This window comes from Pezoporus flaviventris, unplaced genomic scaffold, assembly GCF_033815535.1.
Source record: "Pezoporus flaviventris isolate CSIRO_AGI_PZ_B2104156 unplaced genomic scaffold, CSIRO_AGI_Pfla_v1 ptg000045l, whole genome shotgun sequence".
Taxonomy (NCBI): Eukaryota; Metazoa; Chordata; class Aves; order Psittaciformes; family Psittacidae; genus Pezoporus; species Pezoporus flaviventris.
This window is the reverse complement of record NW_026892593.1, coordinates 28475432-28497060: the sequence shown is the minus strand read 5'-3', so window position 1 is coordinate 28497060 and position 21629 is coordinate 28475432. Positions and strand designations below refer to the sequence as shown.

At 40.9% G+C, this 21629-nt stretch overlaps 1 long non-coding RNA gene across 1 annotated transcript; it reads right to left on the bottom strand.

The window, feature by feature from the left end:
* Positions 1-7926: 7926 nt before the first annotated feature.
* LOC133276683 (uncharacterized) lies at positions 7927-20499 on the bottom strand. Its single transcript, XR_009745951.1, has 2 exons — positions 11631-20499; positions 7927-8677 (listed from the first exon to the last, which is right to left on the bottom strand). It is a non-coding gene; the product is annotated as an uncharacterized LOC133276683 (long non-coding RNA).
* Between the last annotated feature and the right edge of the window lie 1130 nt (positions 20500-21629).

Here is a 21629-nt window from a genome sequence, read left to right as displayed (position 1 = left end):
CTATTTTAAACCATCAGCTGAAATCTTAGAATTCAACCAAAATATTTGAAGTTCTGCTGCAGTTTGGTTTTTGTTTCCTTCAGAAACAAGGTACCTTTCACAAAGCACTTTAACTGCACGGTGAGTCTCAAAGACCCCATTCCGAGGAGCTTTTGTGAACTTTCCAGAGAAGGAAAACCTTTTCCTGCTTTTCTCATTTCTCCAGTGGACCGAGACCCCTTTGAATGGGAGTAAAGAGACCAACTGTTTGGATCTTCCACTTCATCAGTGGTATCTGTGCAGTGCTGAACCCACTCCCAAGGTCCTGCCTGAACATATTCCAGGCTGAGCCGTGCAGGACTTAGGAGGGGCTCTCTGAACACCGTCTCTCCTCTGCACCTTTGCTGGGAAAGCATTAACGCGTTCCCAGGGTGTTGCACAACTTCGCCGCAGGTAAAGCATGAGATACTGAGTGGGAATGGTAATGAGAAAAACCTGAAACCGAGTGACCTTCCCCCAGCGCTAACATGCCACATAGAACCAGCTTTGTCCTGACATGTGAGGCACTTCTGTATCTGATCCAGGAATCGCTTTACGTTTCATGAACCTACACGCAGCGTGAGTCAGATATAAACAGAGTTGCCCAACCCTTTAAAAAATTCCATTACACTTACTCTTCCTGCCAATTCAAGTGAAAGTTTTAGGCAGAGCAGGTGGCCCACGACTCCCTAACTTTTTAACTCTGGCACCAAAGGCTGGGACGAGACAGTGGGTGACAGCGTAGATCACTACCTGCAAGCACACATCACCAGCCATGTCTCTCCAGCTCAGTCTCTGCCATACTCCACCTCTGCTTAGTATGGTCCTTTTCACACGTCAGGCTCACTGAGCCTCACCAAGGATGCCTTCCAGGTGTCCTCTTGCACTCATGGCACAGAGCTGACCATGCAGCTACCGAGATCAGAGGCTTCCCTTGGGGGGTGACACTTCTCAACACATACCCGTGGTAGGGCTGCTTTCTCTTTACTAGTATGTTTTGTCTTTTTATGAAGTCTCGTGATATTTCCTGCTCCTCCCCTCCCCTCAGCTCCCCTGAAACATAATGAAGTTATTTGATAGACATCTCCTCTTCTACTACACAAAAGGGAAGTGTGAGGGATACCCACAGATGCAGCCTTGCAGGTACCTCACAGCCTCACAGCCAAAAAGCTGAAAGAAAACAAGAATGTTTTGGTTGCAAAATACGGGAGAAAATGCATTGTTTTCAAGTTGTTGGTACTGAACTGCTGAAGTTACTTGCATTTGCTTACCCTTTGCTACATGAGAAGCCAGCACAAAGTGTAACCATGGATTTCTACCCAGAACTTGAGAGAAGAAAGGCTGATACCCCCCAGAGATGTGAACTTAAGAGAGTTCAGAAAAATTAAACTTAAAAAAAAATCAAAATTAAAATGCATTTAGAAAAATAGGCTGAAGGGGTTAGAAAAATATCTCTTTGTTCTCCACCTAGTTCCTTCCTGAAACACTGGCTGGCTGACTGACTACTGCCCTCCTCCCCCAGTATAAAACAAAATAAGAAATCTTTATCTCCTACCTCACTCCAGTGACTCACACCAAAAACATACCTTTTTGCTTCCCTGAACTTCTAAGGAATTTAGAAGTGCAATCCTCAAAGCCCCAAGGGAAGTTTGGCATTTCATAATAGCCCAGAAGCCCCACCTCAGGTATGAAGAATGCTTTGAAACATGCCTGTGATTAATTAATTAACATATTGGCACCTAAGTAGCTCTTTAACACTCCACCTAATGTTTTAGTTTAGAGCTGCCTGTGCGTGTAACAGAGACTGTGTGGATTGATGCCATAATGATGTAAAGAATAATGCATTTTACATCTAAGTAAACATAACAATGTAACATAGATACAGAAACTTGAGGATTAATTACAATGATTCGTAGTGCTTAAAGAGCAGGCAGTTTACAAAAGGAGGAAGCAATTACTTTTAAAGATGGGGGGTTTTGCTTCAACATTTCTGGGTAGTTGCATCATTCTCACTCCTGACAACAAAGTCAAAATCAACCCACTAGAAGAGCTCTACCCTTCCATGTGTTCTCCCAGGTGAAATGAAGGTTTGCTCTCCCCATGTAAGGCTGGAACCCTCTATGCTCAGAGCTCCATGGGTAGGCAGGTGCTCGTAGGTGCCCTAACTGTGGTCAGGGTGAAGTCTGAAGTCCCCGTTGGGCACTGATGGCAGGCAGCAGAGAGGTGATGGATCGTTAATCCAGCAGACTCATTCACTGTGCCTCTTTGTGGATGACATAGTTCAGGTTAATCCTGAGATTTAGGCCCTGCACACTGTTTCCTATCAGCTGAGGAACTCTACTGCATCATTTAACTTGCAGAAAAAGATGTTTGTTAAAAAAAGATGAGTTATATTAAACCTCCCTTGAAGCATCAACTAAATTACTTGATTAACCAGGGTATTTTTGAATATTTCTGGTTGTTTAGGTAAGCATAAACCCACACAACCATAATAACAAAGTACAACCAAAATACTTAAACAAACACAAATCCTCTTTCTCTCCTTCCAGCTACTGAATAAGTAACTTGTTTGTTGCATAGAAGAGTCTTCGGCAACTGCTAAATCAAAGGAAGAAGTTCTGCATTTAGCCCTTAGTGTAAGGAGGTTCGTGGCCATCCGTACATCTTGTGGGATGTACATTCCACCACGCAGCTGTAACTGCAGGGAAAGCTGTCTCCTGTGCTCGTGGCTTCCCTGCGTTGGTTAACAGCTTTATTGTTGTAGGAGGACTGACAGCAGAAGAGTGCTTCCTCAAAGGCAGTACTGGTACAGCTGCCAGTAGTTATCACAGGTGGGGTTTTCGTGTTGGTTTCTATCAGCATGGAGGGGCAGGGTCAGCCTGCAAGTGGTGGCTCTAACCACCTCTATAGGGTCTGTCACCTGTTGAAGAGGAGCTCCTGCGGAGTCGAGAGCAGTCATCCCTTTTCTTTCTTTCCTAATTTACACACTGGTCTTGGCTCTGGTTTGACTAGACAGCAAACCTCTTGGAAGACCAGCACTGCAAAGTCATATACTGAACTGGGAGGTAGCTTGTGAATGTCCTACAGATCAGTGGAAAGCTCATTTATATCTACTTTCCCACTTTAAAAACATGGAAGAAAGTAGTAAGCAGAGCAGGATTTCTCTTTTGAAATGATGCAAAATCAGGATCTTACAATTGTGTTCATCAAAGGAGGCTGCTTTTCCAGTGACATGTGATACACAAAACTAACATTAGAACCGGATCAGCGTTAGCAAATAAAACCATGAGATGAAAAATTCTGATGGAAACAAGCAAGTGAGGTTCAGTTTAGAAGAAAAGGCATGTAGGAAATAATAACCTTAAGTCCTTTGAGAAAGAGCAGCCTTACTTGAAAAGAGTGAGTTGATATTGAGTGTCAAAATGTTTACAAGCCTAAAAATTTATAATTCAGTACTGTTGGTACTGAACTAGGATATGCTGATCCTTTTTATATGACTGTATACAGATCCGGATACCTCGATACCAGAATGACAGGCACATATTGGAACACATTCAGCAAACAGCAACAGTGGAGATAAAAGAGCTATAGAGACTAATGTGTATTGAGAGAGTAAAGAGGTTAACACATACCCTGAGGGTAAAAACAAAAAATGGTAACTCCTACAAAATACTGGAAAAGTGTGAACAACAAGGAATTAAACTGTTTAGTTTGCTACACCAAGAAGTAAGAACTGTGTAAGTAAGAATAGTAACTTATCCTACCCATTGCGCTGCTAAAGACACACATAATGAGTAGTCTCATTTCTAGGTGAAAATTAGAATTTGTTTCAAACCTGTTGTTGCTACGTTTGGTTTCCACATTTTCACACACTAGTGTATTTTTTTCCCCCAGAATAACATCACCAAAATATGCTGAATTGCTTCCCCAAAAGATTTTGCTCACTCTCTCTCTAAATATACATGTAACGTAGCCAAGAAACAAGAGTGGAGGTTTTTCTGTTTTACTGCTGATTGAGCATCTGTCATTTCCACTTTTCCCACATTTCCAAACTGTGTATTCTAGGAGTTATTGTGTTTCCTCTCAGCTACAAAAGCATTACAACCACTGCCAATGTCATGGGTGCTTAAGACTCAGGCACGTCCTACAGAGATGAGTCTAGACCCAGCACTTCATTATGGACCATGAGAACAACCCTTTGCCATTGCAGGTGGCCAAGTTTTGCTCATGATTACATGTCTGCTCCTAAGGGCTTGAAGGTACATTTGTAACTAGAACCCCATTGCCTTGTCAGGATTGTAATTCACAGGCTAATCAAAAATAGTTGATGACAGCATTTGTTATTCAAGGGAAGGAAACAGCCTTTGAAGGACATTTCCACCCATCGGATTTCGTTATGCAACACTGAAATACATCTTTCTGAGCATCTGGAGATTTCACATCCTGCACCTTTGTAAAGTGCAAACTTCACTCTTTCCCAAAGGGATGATGGGTGAGAAAAAGCTATCAGGTATAACTTCCAAAAATTTCTTTTCTCTTCCTCCTTTAAAATCTTCACAGCCTCATGCAAACTCTCTAGTATGATCATATATTTATTAGATACCTTCACAACTTTTATTCTTACTACATGGTACAAAACACTGAATTCTCAATAAAAAACACCTGCATAAAATGTTACATTCATAATTCAGAATTGTCAATTAGTTCTGAAAAGGTTAGGGGCAGAATCTGAAGAAAGACTATAATCACAGTTCTGTGAAACCTATAATACTCAAACCATGCTAATCACAAGCTGTATATACTGATTATATATTTCCACAACCATAAAGGATCATTGAAACACTATTCACACTGTATGCCACTGATTTCCTTCTTCGAAAAAATAACATTCTTACTTATCTAAAGAGTAAGTTTTATTTTTGACAAAATTTGGATAACAAAGACAGTGAGAAATTCCAGGCTCAATTACTCTTCTTCCAGACAGCTTCACTTTTCAAAAGTTAATCTAATACTATTATACTGCCTGTTATTGCTTAAATCCTGCATAAGCTTGGCTTTATGATCAAGTTTTGTAGTTCTTAGTTGAGAAAAATGACTTTTGAAACCAAGAGGAATGTTGAAACTTTGTAACTACAAGCTGCAATCCTGCCGTTCTAAGCTGCACAGTTGTATGTTTGTGTATGGAAAGAGCAGTATAGATTAGTCCAAACTCTAAATTAAGAGCCCTGATGCAGAAAGAGAATTTGTCTCAAAAGAGTCAAAGACTCAAGGACTTGTTTATTGTTTTAAATCTCTCAGATTCTTCTCTAAGTTCAGCTGTGGAACTGAGAAAAGCTGCTGTGTTTCCCCAGTGGTTTGGTGGCTGTAAGCGATGCAGGTCGGTGGTCTGAGCTGCACAGCCAGCCACAACCAGAAACCGACCCTGCAGCTGGCAGCAAGTTGTGCGCTTATTCAGATGCCATCTCTAAAGTGACTCTGTCCTCCCCTGGGGCCTGGGCACACACTAGTGGCCCTCCCACTCCCTCTGCCCAGGCTCAACTTCTCCCATGGCAACCTTGAGGATGCAAACCTGAATTCACAGCTGTGGCAAGGCTTGCCCTGATTTCTTACCCTGTGACTAAGTCATGCCCTCACTTCAGACACTAGAATTATCACCCTGATGTTTTCCATCACACCATCAGCAATTAAAAAGGGAAGGAGACTGAAAAATGAAGTGCCATATGGAACGAAAAACCAGGCAGGGTATGATGCTCTGTGAACACAGCTTCCTTGGCATCCCATCCCTCTGGTGTTACAGGGACACCCGGCACTTTGCAGCAGAGAATATTTTGTCAGTATAAAAAGTGATTTGTCCACAGCCAGAACTGACAGGACTGACCTGTTGAGTTGTCCATGTCTTACCAGCAGAAGTATCAATCACTTCCTTGGGGATGTTCCCCATAGCAAGGAAACTCATCCATGCCATTACTCTACAGACACAAAGGCAGGTGATACATTGCACGAGACTGTTTTGCCCAATAATCTGACCTTTGCAAAAGAGAAAGAGCCCATTAGAAATCAGTGTACTGCACACAGAAATGTCTGCTCGCATTCCTCTTTCACAGACATGTGTTTGGCGCCTGGGGTATTAACTTTCAGTCTTTGTTTCTTTTCATTGCATATTCGTCTGCAGTACTGTTGCCTGCAAATGGGGTGCAGTAGGAAAACACGTTGTGTTGCCTTTGCCTTTTCCCAGTTCACTCAGACAAAAAAGTAGTTCATTTGTAAGACCAGAAGCAATAATTTCTTAAGTGAATGAGATGCCATAATCTAATAAGAGTTTATTTCAATTTTAGTCAAAACTATAACCATATTAAGCTTACATTTAGAAGTAAACTCAATTTTACTTAAAATTTCAGAAGGGGGGTGAAGGGAAGTGTTAATGCTCCAGTAGCAATAAAATAAACAGCACTGTAATGAAGTGTCTCTGGAAAACAAGATGAAAACAGTAAATGCTTAGATACAAAACTAAAAGCAAATAATTGTTGTTTAATAAACATAAAATTGCTTAAAGAAATCTTACATCCTTTTCTGGTTCAGAGCTACACTATGTGCTATTTTGATGAGGCTTCTTGCATAAGTAAAAAACAACTTGGATTCTGCAGACACAGGAATGAAAAATATATTCAGCAGGATGTTACTCACAAACCACCCAAAAGATAGTTTTGACCATAACACAGAGAAATCAGGCTGACATCAATGAACTGTACAATTTACATTGTGAAAAATCCCAGTTCTACAAAACAAGAATTTGCTGAATTTCCTCAGAACTAATGCATTTCCCACTTTATATACAAGCACACAATTCAATTGTTTTTTAATATAGCTGAGAGTATGTTTTTGTTAGTATCTATCCCTGCGTTCTGCTGCATTTTTGGAAGGTCTACTCCTGTGTCCTTATTTTCCAAGAATAACCACTCAGGTTTCTATTTTGACACTAGAAGGTTACAATGCTCAAGGAAGACATCAAGAATTATATAATCTCATAAATCCTTATTCATTTTTTGCCCTTTGTAAAACAGTAGCTCACAACAAGCACTGGTACATATGTATAACAATTATCATATTAATGTGCATAATGCATATTATACACATTCATTATTAAGCAAAAAATAACTTCAATAGCAGGATGAAACTGCGTATACATTATTAAATAAAGGAAGTGGGAAAGAACATTTACGTGAATACACTCCAGGAAAGAATAAATGGCAGGAGAATACTTGGGGTAGAAGTCATTTCACCATCTTCTAATATGACAACAACTGTGTGTTCACATACTCACAACTACCCAGTGCAGGAAAGCTGAGATTAAAATCTTCTGTGCATGAAGACCTGTGGACAATGACGTTAACACTAGTCACTCAAAAAAGGATAAAGAGACAGTGGGACAAAAAAAGGAAGTGATTTTTGTTAGCAGCATTATCCTCGTGGATTCATGGGCACCAGAGCTTTTAAGGCTTTGAGAGCAGAATTCCTTTTTCTGTATACATGGCCAAAAAAGGGTTCACACAGGCCATAATAAACAAGCATTTTCACACAGCGAAGTTGTTACTGGAAATGATGTGCATTTGGAAAAACACTCATTTTCCCCTACATGAAATACAAACAGGTTTTCATTACTAATGGGGTTTGCTCATTGTCTAGAGCTACCTCTAGGTATCTCTGGATTTCTAGCTTAAGATCCCCTATGGGGAATCCATTCTAGATGGAATTTCATATTTCCAAAGGAGGAAATCTTTCCTTGGCATTTTCACAACTCTTTCTGGTGCTATAACATATCAGTAGCCATTGATCAAACGGTTGCTATGAAGCAGAGCAGCACCTGCTATTCTGCTCACAGATAGGTATGTTGATTTCAGTATCATGCAATTAATTTATTGATATTTTTATTTCATTTTTCAACATCAGTTCTACTCATTTCAAACAGCCATACAGAACAGGGGGTTGCTACCATACAGGTAACAGCGCATGGTTACAGAAGAGTCTTTCTTCATTTGTAAAGATAACCTCATCCAAACACTCTTATTTACAACTCATTATGTTTGCAAACTGAAATAGGTAAATTCAGAGACAAACTCTCATGTTCTTCCATTCTTAGTTTACCCAGTGAGAAATGGGCCTTTCTTCTGTGTCCCACCATGTATTAGCCCCTATTCCTTTGCATCCACAGAAGCAGGAGCTCCCATGTGGGATTATACTCCTTGAACTGTCCCCTTGCCATCACCATTGCCACTCTCACTCCTGATACCAAGAGGGCAGAGAAGTGACACACCTGTGAAGGGACACAGCATACTGCTACATTTCGTCTGAGAAATTAGCAACATCACATCAGTGTAATGCACTTGATTACACGGATCTCGAGATGAGTCTCATCTGAAAGGTTTCCTTTGACAGCCACCGCATGGGACCTCAGTGGGCAAGGGAACCAGCACCCATGCAGATCCTGCTTCTGTCTTGACCTTCCTGAAGGCCCTCCTGTCCAGAAGTCAATGTGACTTGCTCTGGCTGGGACATCTCTGGATCATGAAACCATTAAATCACTAATCACACCAAACCATTACATCTCCTCTTCTGAAGGAAATTAAGGTGAATTCTCTCTCCATCCCTTGCTTGCGTTTACCTACAACAACAGGTGAGCAAAGTCTCAAATCAAGAAAACCCGTCACATCCCTTCAGCAGTATCACTTCAGAACACTATTTTACCCTCATTAGTTCAGTGTTACATTACAGGTACTCGTCCAGAAACTTGTCTTGCCTCACTAAAACATAATGAGTAGAAATTCCACAACAAAACCACAGCTGAATCTTCTGTTAACTGCGGGTATAAATCCCAACCTTAATGTTCTGTTAATACACTTCTAAACTGATTATCTCTATTCCAGTTATTCCAGTTTTAATCATCCAGATTTTAAACCAGCTGTCCAGAAGTCAGGATGTGAAAGCTGACTTACTTCCTCTTCAAATGACAGACAGATAGCCTTTTGTGTTCACAGATGCTCAGAAGGAAAGAAAAGTCACAGAAAGTTATTCTCACCATGAAGCATCAATTCCTTCCTTTGTGCTCCTCACAAGGGATTTGGGTTTTTTTTTCACAGAATGAGAATAGAAAGCATAAGAATGGGGATCACAGCTTCCCAAAAGATTTGAATAATTAAAAGAAAAAAAGAAAAAATAAAAAGCTTTGGTGGCCAGTTATGATACTGGGATGCTATACAACAGATCATAGCATCATAGAATCATAGAACAGGTTGGGCTGGAAAGGCCCTTAAGATCATCTAGTTCCAACCCCCCTGCCACAGGCAGGGACACTTCACACTAGACCTGAGTGCTCAAGGCCCTGTCAAAGACTTTCTGAGTGACCTTGGCTTAGGTAAGTCAAAATCCCTCTGGTCTCCAAGTCCACACATTAAGCAGGGATAACAGTAATACCGTCTTTGTGAACCCAGTGAGATAGTTCCTCAGTGTAATAGCTGTTTCCCAGTAAGTCCACATCAGACACCTGGGGCATTACTGACCTCTTATCCAGGCTGCCACTGCTGTATGACATAGGCAACTATGATGATGCAATAGCTGCTCAACAACCTTCTGCACAATCTTTCAACACCTAATGCAGATCTAGTTAACTCTGTGCATTTACTCAGTCCCAAAGAAAATCCTATGATCCTATCTTTCCTGCTACCTAATCCCGTATGCACCTCTATCGTTATCAGCGGTTATTCAGTACACTATCTGTTGTCAGCACATGTCCCAAAGTCACCAACTGCTCTGTGACCTTCTGTCCTATGATATCTACAGTGTCACTGTACACGCTTCCTACTGCTGCATGGCACATGAGCACACTCCCTACACCTACAGGAGCAAGCACTGCTGTTTCACTTAGGGAAAAGTCCTGTTACACAACAGCTTAGCAAGATAGAAGATAAGGAAAACCTGCTCCCAGATCCCAAGCAAGTGCCAACCCACCTCTGCTACGTCTCAGAGATGTCCTGAAGCAGGAGGCAAGGCTATGCTGCAGTAAGGGTGTCCCTGAAGCAGCCACGCTGCATGGAGTAAGTGATGGTCCTGTAATTTGAGTGTGAGAATGAGCCTGTGTGTGACTCTCCAGTCAAGGGGTCACATACTGGCCGGGAAGGCAGGACACCCGAGTTCCCAAACCTGCACTAGCTACAACGATGTTAACAGCTTTGTGTCATCCATGGTAGAAGAGCAAGTGAAGCGAATCTCAAGTACTCACATATACTCACACACATGCATGCATGTAAATGTGTCCTAAGAAAAATGAGTCACTACACATAATTTTTTAGGCTACTAGTGAAGGTACCTAACTCCAAGGAAGGCTCCATCTACAATCTAGAGTTAGCTCCAAAACTGAGTAAAGAAATGGGACTCAAAAGATACTTCAAAAGAAATAAAAAATAGAACAAGGACAGGTAGTCAGAAGCCTGCGGTAGCTTCCATGTAAGGAAATGATCAAATAATTCAGGACTCTAGAGTCTGAGGAGATGACTGAGGTGTAAAATCGTGTCATGGAGAGAGTAGTCTGGCACCAATTTTGTGCTGCATCTACCAGTTTAAGAGTGAGTGATCTCAAATGAAGCACCACATAAGAGTTCAAACTGAACTAAAAGGTGTAGTTCTCATGAAATGGGTGGAATTCCTTGCAAGGAACATCAAAGATTCACAAGTTGATAAAGGCTTAAGCAGCAATCAGATCACCTTTTACCTATGTTCTTCCCTAGGCATCCACTTAAGATTACTGACAGTTTGAAGGTAGGAACATGTTTTAATCCAAGAAAAAGAACAAAACAGTATCCCACATCATAAATTTCACAGTCAAGTCTGACCAGGGGACTGAAGCACCTCCCGTATGAAGATAGGCTGAGAAAGTTGGGGTTGTTCAGCCTGGAGAAGAGAAGGCTGCCTGGAGACCTCATAGCAGCCTTCCAGTATCTGAAGGGGGCCTATAGGGATGCTGGGGAAGGACTCTTCATTAGGGACTGTAGTGATAGGACAAGGGGTAATGGGTTAAAACTTAAACAGGGGAAGTTTAGATTGGATATAAGGAAGAAGTTCTTTCCTGTAAGGGTGGTGAGGCACTGGAATGGGCTGTCCAGGGAAGGTGTGAATGCTCCATCCCTGGCGGTGTTCAAGGCCAGGTTGGACAGAGCCTTGGGTGACATGGTTTAGTGTGAGGTGTCCCTGCCCATGGCAGGGGGGCTGGAACTCGATGATCTTAAGGTCCTTTCCAACCCTAACTATTCTATGATTGTAAGTTCCCGGGATCTGGAGGGATTGCAGGAACCAACCTACCTGAAGTACCAGTGATGAGGCTCATTCTCAAAAACTACCTTCATGATCAGACTGCCTCCCTGTCAAATAAATGTCATAGTCGACCAATTGGGCTAGGTGAATCCTTGCTTTCACCCAGCCCCACGTTCTTATGTTCACCCAGCCCCACAGTATCTCTCCTCATTAACAGAGTCTACTGATATTGACTATCAGTATCAACCTGTTTCAGTATCCAAATCCATGCACACTCCTGCTTCAGCATCTACTTGATAGGTGCTGCTTACCTAGAAGATACATTGGCATCACAGGTTGGAGTGCTGCAAGGCTTTGCTTCTCTTTGGAGGTAACACTTAGAGCCAGCTTCACGTTGCTCCGTAGGCAGTCCAGCATCTGAAAACTGGATGCTGTTAGCCTGTTAAGACACTGAGCTGGAAGCCTAGATATCATATAGGCTAGGGAACAGTGTTTCTGAGGAACAAGCTAAGAAGCCCTGCTGAGGGGGAGCTACCAAGAGGCAGCCAACAGGAAAAGATTTTTTAAGGAATATACTAAGGGCTGCCGTTTGTGGGGTTTAGACTCATTAAATACTTCCAGTGGGTCAAGATGCAGATCTTATAAGGCAAATAAGCCTCTCTGGAATGAGGCATAGGTCCTGAAATAAAAATTCATCATCATACTCAACTGCTTATGCTCTTTGAAAGATACACAGGTTTTATAACTTCTCTCCATACCTAACTGCTATCTAGATTGCACAGGAAGTGGCAAAGGAGTATTCTGGATCTTGCTCTTAATACAAACATGTCTTGAGAGGAGAATATGTTAGTTAAATAGAAAGACTCTGATGAAAACTTAATTAAAGCAGATGGAAGTAGCTCCATTGTACAGCCTACTCTGGAATATAGGAACCTTATGGAGTCAGAGTTTTTGTGAACCCAAGGGATTTTTGAACTCTCCGAGGGCTTGCAAACTGAATTTAGTCTCTTTTTACTCTGTCATTTAAACTCATCGTTTGTTTTATTTCATATAAGGATAATTCAATTTTTTAAAAACCACAAAAAATGTTTTTCTAGCTACAGACAATCATGTGCAATGTATTAAGGACAGAACAGCCGAACAGCCTCCAAGTCCAAGGTTTGGCACTGCCTCAGTCCTGAAAAGACATACTTACAAAAATGAGGATTTTTTTTCATTCCCTCTGCTGCTTTCCCAGGGTGTCTCTTTCTTTCTCATACAGTTAGCTCTCCGCTTCTCTTCTCACCCTGTTTTTCACCAGATACACTTCTGTCTTCCCCCTTTTTCACAGTCACCCTTAAAGAGATAAGCAAGATGTGTTCCCATTAATGCTGGAGTTGACATCAAAACTTTTAATGAATAATATTTCAGCAGGTTTGAAAGCTGTCAGAATGTTTCAGCCATGTCTAATAAGAACAGGATGTCCATGGATAACTTCCAGCACTCTGTCTTGTAAGTTTACCACTTCTGATTCAGAAGCATCGCATTTTGAACAGCACCAGGCTAAACCTTCAGAAAGTATTCACTCAAATTAAACTTTAAATTTGTTTGGGTGTCCTCACGCTCCCTTTTTTGCCTTCCTTCATCATGAACATGCCAATACACAAAATGATGACAGAACCGATCAGAGTAAGAAGTCAATTTTAACTAAATTCATTAAAAATTCAACAACCAGAGACCAGATTTTTTACAAATCTGAGATAACTGTAAATAGTTAATGGGGATTTCTCTAAGGAAAAAATAATCTTAACATGTATATAGGCACGTAGTGGTACAATACTCAGCACAAATATTGAACGTTCTCTTTATCAGAGACAGAGTTGAATTAATGGTTCATTCAGCTACTCCAAAGCAATAGCCCACCTCCAGGACCCACAATCACCAGCACCAGGAGGAACTTTAAAACTAAAACCAGCTTCTATATTGTGGCACATTGTTGTGTATCATCATCAGTAGTGGCATACACCTCAAATCTTACCTATCCTCCCACAAAAGCATCTTAAAGTCTAAGGGGTTTGATATGATTCATCCTGGGACACTTGAGTAACATCATAATATTTCTGTGAGAAATGGAGCAAGAGCCACTGGTTTCTAACTAGCTTCCCACCTCACAGACAGATAATTCACTGTCCAACAGGATCTTCCAAGCTGAGGAAAGAAAACTTGAACATTCACAAAGCAAGGCAGCTTCCAAAGAAGAGTAAAAAATGTGGGCACTGAGGATGCAGTTTATTGGTTCCTTCTTGTGTCACAAAACAAGGAGCAGTTCACAGGCTACAGTGATTCAAATCTCCATATTTTGAAAGACTGCAACTGCTTCTCCAGCCTGCAAAATGAAATCCTCTTCTTGTGTTCCAGTGCAGAGCCTCATGCCTACCTGACTAGCAGAAGGTCAGAAGGACTGCAGTGCTGGCCACTGTGCACTGGCTTAAATATCCAGGTTTAAAAAAGAAAGGGAGGTGTGCACTGATTTGGGGTATACTTTACTTCACACACGTATACATTTAGAAACATTCATTGCATCAGAGCTAGTACCAGAAAACAAGTAGATTTTGGATCTAAATTTACCTTTTTCTTGCATTTTTAAGGAAAAATATAGCAACACAGGTAAATCAGCTTACTGTCTTTTAAAGTACAGTGATAAACTTCCTATTACTGACAGCAGCATTACCATTAGCATTTGACTATTACTGTGTTGCCTGAAAGTCCTTGGCAGAAATCAGGATTCTGCCTCTCTAGATGCTGCAAATGGAATGTTGTGAAGAAGGTTGGTATCAAGTGTGATTATTAAAGTTAGCTGTAACCAGAACCACCGCTTAACGGAAAACTTTGGGAAGTCTTGGACTCACATTCAGACTGGATGCTCTGGCCACTTCTGTGGCAACTGCTTACTCTGCATTCTTGAAATCCTTAGTTGCTAACTCTGACTGGCTTTAAACTAGAGTCTCTTTTCCTGTCAAAATCCCAAGACACAGAATTAACAAAAACAGTGGAGTAGAAGAGGATGTTATTCTAATTCATGAAGTATTAAGTGAGCACAGAATAAGGATAGAGGCTGCACCAAAATGCAAGGAAGATGCAGTTTTATATATGACAGGCAACAAACTGCCTGCAATATACAACTAAAAGGGTTTTTCTTTTTCTCTAGAAGCAAAGAGGAGGGTGTAAGTGCAAACAAATAGTAAAACTAATATGAACAAAACAGGAAGATCTAAAAAAAAGACATCATGGAATAGTTGGACTCTGTCTCTTCAACAGTTAATTACCATCTTGCACTGGTGTACTTGCATAATTTCAAAACACTAGTATTGAGAAATGAGCACAGATTATTTCCTTTACAAGTAGGACAGCCAGAATATTTCTGTCCTACTTCATAGGAGGTTCCTTTCCCTTACAAAATGCCATGACTCCAGTCAGCAAACAATACAGTTTTGTTAACCAGTTACTCAGCCTCACATACAAAGTAATAAACCTTGTGATACGTTGTTCTCGCTCTATTAACTCTCCCAACAAATGTCTTTTGACAATAAAGAAATAATCGGTATCTACTGAGTGAATATTTATGTCTCAGTTTGCAGCTTTCTGTGCTACAATAAATCTACAGAAAAGACTTGAGGTAATGGCAAAGATTTCACAAAATATATGACAAAATGCTTCCATTGTAAATTCCTCTGTACCCACAGTTACAAGGGACATGCAGCAGCTTGCTGCTTTACTGTAGGAAAACCTGCAACACATATGCAAAATAGCAATAGAAACCAAACATTTTTAAGGACCCGATCTTCCAAGCTATTGAGTCACCACCAATGATTTCCATGGGAATGTTTGTGCTTAAAGTTAAGAATGTGCTTACGAGCTTTGCAGAGTGAAAGCCAGAGAACTCAGCTTCTCACAGCATTTGTATTGTCCTCATTTGAAACTGCAAAGATGATCCTGACACTATGCTGAGCCGTTTTACTTAGCTGATGCATTCTAGATGTAAGCGTTAGAACAATATGCTATTGTTTTCACTTAAAACTGCACGTTTTTTCCTGTGTGCATACTTTAAGAAAACTCCTTCTCAGCCTAACCTGAAAAGAATTCATTGACATGTTATTATATTTCATGAGTAAAGTGAGTACTTTCAGCACGTGGTTTACTATGTACTTTATCTGATTGCATTTGTTCTCCTTGGCCTTCTAATCAAAGCAGAAAATAGATTTGTTTGTGGTGAAAACATGACACAATTACCACCTCTGCCTTACTTTCTCGAATTCATAAGAACTTTCTGTACCTAGATTCGACAACTGTATTGTGAGTCATCTTCCTAGCACAGAGATGTCATCACGTTCATGACACCATGTTTTCTTTTTCTTGCCCCAATTTCCGTTCTGGCTTTAACTGAACAGTTTAACCTTGAACTTTCCCCATTGCTTCCTCTGTTAAATCCATGCTACTGAGAACTCTTTGCTGATCTCTTCACCTCTTGCATTCATGTTTACTGTGTATTGCATAATCATTATTAAAATCAGTAACATTTTCTTGGAAACATTTTAAAGTCGTTGAAGTTTTGAGGACTGTTGCCTGTTAGTAACCTGCCTACAAAGAATACCGTAAATCAGTGCTTGGCCAGTTGAACTATGATGATCGCTCGTGTTACTGGTGTTCTCAAACATCCTCATCCTCAAATGGCTGTGACTCGATTGCAACAGGAGTTTCACATACACAGGAAGAAACGCAACAAAAGAACTTACTGTTGCCCTGATAATACAGGTTTTACAAATCTTTAACCAAAATGACACATGACTTTCATCAATGGACAATGTTGTAATGGTTCTCACACTCTTGGCCAGGGTCAAACCAGCTGGGTTTTAAGAGCAAGTTTTTTTACTAAAAAAGCTGAAATGTTAAGTCAATGCTTTAATCCTTATGCTCCTAACTAGAAAATTTCAAATGCAAGTGGTTACAATAATGAGATTTAACACATCATACCACAATGTACCCTGGATCTTAAAAGCCAAAGACAGAATTTTGATGCTCTATTTTCATAATGGTGACAAACATAATAAATATGCACATTTTCAGACTATTTGCCCTAAAAAAGTTGTGCCCAGTCACTTGCACAGTCTTCCAAATAATTTATAGACCATTTTAACACATTTATCCTAGACAAAAATTGAGAAATTATTGTCCCAGTGGTTGCTTCTCTTGTCACTGGCTTCAGCAGCAAAACCAGTTTAAGAGGCCTGGGCTTCTCCTTTCACCACAGCAGTTTGCTGTTTTCCCAGCAATACTCACAGAGCTGCTGGTGGGGCTCCGTGAGAAGGTGGATTACTGAAAGGATGTGGGTTATGAGCAACCCTGAGGAGGCTGATATATTGTGGTGTAGGGGCAGGAATGATAGATGAGCAGAAGAGGCACATGCGAGGAGGCAGAACTCCTTGAACTGACATTATCTTCGTAACACAGACTGACATCCTGAGAAATATCCTCCTGTGGCTGGGGAGCAGCTATGGGGAGGTGTGAAGAACTCTGTGGCAAGTTCCTAACACCTTCAGTGAAGGGGAGAGGGCACCAAGTCTTCAGCAGCAGCTGTGAGTCCCAAAGGCAAGTTAATCACAGGCATTAAAGAAGTTACCAACTCAGCTCCCCACTCAAAAGTCTACAAATTACAGCTGCAAACTTCCTCCCTTTCTTGGGACTGCTTGCTCCATCGGATGTTGTGATGCTGCTATTTCACTGGCGCTGCTGTCACACGTTTTATTCATAACTGAAAAACTCACTGAAGGTGAGGCTGGATTTAAAGCAAGCCCATTCAGTCAGACTTCCCCAGCTGCGACAGATCTAGCTCCACTGGTTACCCATGCAGACTTCCCCAAGCTGCTCATTCAGCCCTCACCACCCATCCTGGGTGAGATAGTTGCACCTTCCCATCTGCTGGCGTCACTGTGTGCATAGCCTCCTCTAACCCAGTTCTGTCAAAATTGATCCAGGTGGTTTTTTAAAAATCCCTCACTATGAAGTATTTAAACTTACCCAAATCATTCTGACAGAACAATGTTAATGAGTAACCAGACATTCAATTCTGCTGGAGGCTGGCGCATGGGGAGGGGGGGATGTGGGCAAAAATCTCCCTCTGGAAGAAAGCGGCAGGCAGGTGACACTGAGTAAGCCTGAGTAGCAGTGCCTTCACCCAGCTGGCAGCCACCTTATGTAGGCTAGTCTCTTACTGGCTCACAAAGCAGGATCTAACCCTTCAGTTACTCCGAACTGATGCTTTTTTTATCAGACAACAGCATCTGTTACTCAAGAACAAATAGGCAAGACAACTCAAAAGTGCCCTAATCCAGACAGTATCTAGCTTTTAGGGTAAAAGATAAAACAGTAATAACAAAACCAAAAAAAACCAGTCTGAAATTTCATTTACACATCATAAAGTATAAAAAAAAATGAAAATATCCATTTAAGACCTTGAAATGCAAAATAACACCAGCTTCGAATGAGAGTTGCAAAATCATGGGGCAAGTTAGTCTCTTAGATTTCACATTTCCCAACTTTAATAAACTATGGAGAGACTAGTGCCTTATCTTATTGTCTTGGATTTCTCAAGTTCCTTTTTTCACCAAATAGGTTTCAGTTGTGGCCAGATGTCATTGATGTGGTAACTGCATTTGCTATCTTCTGGACTAGTCTTGTATTGAGTTAAATCCAGGTCAGTTCATTAAAAATTTGGCTGTGCCAGAGCTAGGCCTTTTTGATGGCAAAAATCATTTATTAATTATTCCAATGTATGAGATAGTATGGATGTGAGTCTGCTTTTATATTCCTGATACAATGCAGTGTCACTCCGTCAAGAGCAATATAAAGCATTACAAAGCAAAACATTGCTTTGTATCAAGCTGTATTTCTGTTCACTGAATAACACTGCCACAAGAATCAGCCTCTCTGAATCATTTATATCTTAAGGGAAAATTACCTGGCTGACACATCATTCTTTAATGTAATTTTTCCACATCTTCCTCCTTCCAAAGGAAATGCAGGGCTATACTTTAAAAACCATTTATACCGTAGCATGTGTGGTATTTGGTAACTTTACTTGCATTAAATAAGCAAGTACTCCTAAAGAGCCCTTACAAAAATTTCAGTTGGGAATCTTCAGGAGTCTCAAGGAATCTCAGGAATCTTGCCTAACCGTACTTAAAGAATTACGTGTAAGTGTGCATTATTTTTGCAACTATTTTTAAGGTTGGGGAGCAGGCAAAACATTTTTATATGTTTGTGTATCTCCACATTTTCATATGCTGAGCTAAATGACAGAAAATGTAAGTGCCAGTGCAGCTCAACCTATTTATTTTCTTGTGCCTGACCTTGGAAAATAGTGCAATCACTGGTAGCAAGAACAGCAAATTCATCTTCATCAGGAGTTTAGATAAGGAGAGGTTTTACAGGAAGTTGTAAGAAAGAAAAGCACTTTCCACAGCAAAATATATTGTTAGCAGACCATTCTTGTAAAGTGTCTGGTCACTGGAAGTTATTTGAAAAATAACTATAATAGAAACGTTATCTTAAAACACATGAGATTTTGAAAAACTTGAGTGAAATCCAAATATCTCGGGTGGCTCTTTTTCATGGAGAAGCACTTCTGAAAAGTACAAAATTAAACTGCAGTTTCCTAATGAAACGTGCCATTTATAGCACTTCAGTCAGAAAAACTGATTTTTTTTTCTCAAAAATGAAAATTAAAAAGTATTTCCATCGGCAGGAAAACATACACACCATGGCTTACTCAGAGCTCTAGTTCCTGAAGGTTTGTTCCCTTCCAGCAATACTTTTAGTTCCTGCTCATATTCCTATCTATCTCCTTCTTTCTCCCCCTACTCAAGACCACCCTTTTTTTTTTCTTAGAAAAATTAAGCTAAACTTCACTCAATTTTTCACAAAGCAGTTTAAATTACAAAAATACTAGAACAAAGTTCTAGTAAGATTACGTAGAGCTGATTTCTACATCCACAAAGAGGGAAGGACCATAGCAAATATAATTCCCCTGGTTGCGTGGAAGACACTGATGCTTCAGGCTATTTACTGTCTTTTCAGCTCTGGACCTCCTGAGGACTCTCATCAGCCCTATTGCTGAAGAACCTCAGTGCTCCTCAGGCCTCAGTGTTTTGACACAACTTCAATTCTCTCAAGTAATGGTGCATTGGTAGAATAATTCCCTGTTCACAGTACGCCTATTTGCAAGCTTCACTAATGAAGAGCCACTGATCAGGACATTCCATGCCCACTACATTGGACAGTACTTATCCCAGATCTGGCACCTTTTCAGTATTTTCATTAATGATTTGCACAATGGAATCAATAGCACTTGGATCAGCTTCACAAACGATGAAATGCTTGGAGAAGCTGCTAGCCCTACACAGGCAGCAGGATTTGAATTCAGAAGGATGAACTGAAGAAATAGAATGAATTACGGAAATAAGACGTATGCAGTCATTTCACTAAGGACAAACCCAAAGCACAGCACTTGGGAATAGTCAACTGAACAAATATGAGATGAAGATGACCGGGCAGCAGCTCTGCAAATGGGATCAGAGGTTGTAATGGGTCACAGAATAAACATGCGTCAGTGATGCCACAAGGTTGTGAAAAAGCAAATATCATCCTGGAAAAGTATCAATAGGTAGTCTTTGTTCATATGGAGTACTATCTTCAGCCTGAAGCATCATTTCCAAGAATGCCAGGAATCAAATGGAGAGAGTACAGAGGAAAGCAGGTAGAGGTCTCTGAGCCTGGGAAACACTGAAAGGACCACCTACAAGTGAGAAGACCGCAGGGTGACAAGGTAACAGTCTTCAGATGGGTAAAAGGCTACTGCAGAGAGACCAGGTGGTAGTGGATTTAAACTGCAACAAGAGAGAACTGGACAAATGTCTACCAAGAATGATACCACAGATTTTCTTTGAGAATACAGGACGGCCTAGATAACCTTCAAGGGCTACATTCTTTGTCTGTTTTCTATGACTTCTCTAATGCAACATTCAGTAAAACCTTTGAATTGCTCCAGAAGCAAAAATACAAACATATCAGCAGCTTTGGACACTTATTTTTCAGCGCATAAGTAAATTGATCTAGTCCACCCCCACTAAAAAATACCACCTCTAAATTTAAAGGAGCGTGACCAGCAGGTCGAAGGAGGTGATCCTGCCCCTCTACTCTGCTCTTGTGAGACCTCACCTGGAGTATTGTGTGCAGTTCTGGTGTCCTCAACATAAAAAGGACATGGAACTGTTGGAACAAGTCCAGAGAAGGGCCACGAGGATGATGAGGGGGGCTGGAGCACCTCCCGTATGAAGAGAGGCTGAGGAAGTTGGGGCTGTTCAGCCTGGAGAAGAGAAGGCTGCGTGGAGACCTCAGAGCAGCCTTCCAGTATCTGAAGGGGGCCTATAGGGATGCTGGAGAGGGACTCTTCATCAGGGACTGTAGTGATAGGACAAGGGGTGATGGGTTAAAACTGAAACAGGGGAAGTTTAGATTGGATATAAGGAAGAAGTTCTTTCCTGTGAGGGTGGTGAGGCACTGGAATGGGATACCCAGGGAGGTTGTGAATGCTCCATCCCTGGCAGTGTTCAACGCCAGGTTGGACAGAGCCTTGGGTTACATGGTTTAGTGTGAGGTGTCCCGGCCCATGGCAGGGGGGCTGGAACTAGATGATCTTAAGGTCCTTTCCAACCCTAACTATTCTATGATTCTATTCTATGATTCTAAGAAAAAGTCAAAGACCAACATCTCTACAGCAACTGAGAGAAAAGGGAGAAAGTAGGAAAATGGCTTCTTGGGAATGAATAGAAATATTTTCTAAATAAAAAGGAAAAAAAATCCAAAACCAGTAACAAGATGATTGCTTAAAATCGGATTCATGACCGTGTTAATGCCTGACAATTGTATATGAATACTGAGGAGTTTTGTAAGAAATTACTTTGTGACAAAATGAATAAACAAGCTTTAGGAAAATAACTATTTCTTGTGTAGACACAACATTTTAGAATAAAGCATTCACCTCGTTCTTCAAAGTCATTTTTCTCCTGAAATGGTTTTTCCCACAGGAGAATTTTAGCTACAGAGTTAGACCAGATTAATTATTGTAACTATTTTACCACCACCCACAACAGGAAGGAGACGGGCTCCTCAGGCTTCCAATTAACCAGAACCTGCTCTTTGGACTCCAGGGTGGGCTCAGTGTTCCCTGGTTTTTATTCTTAATCTAGATAAATTCTAACTGGAGTTTTAATTGA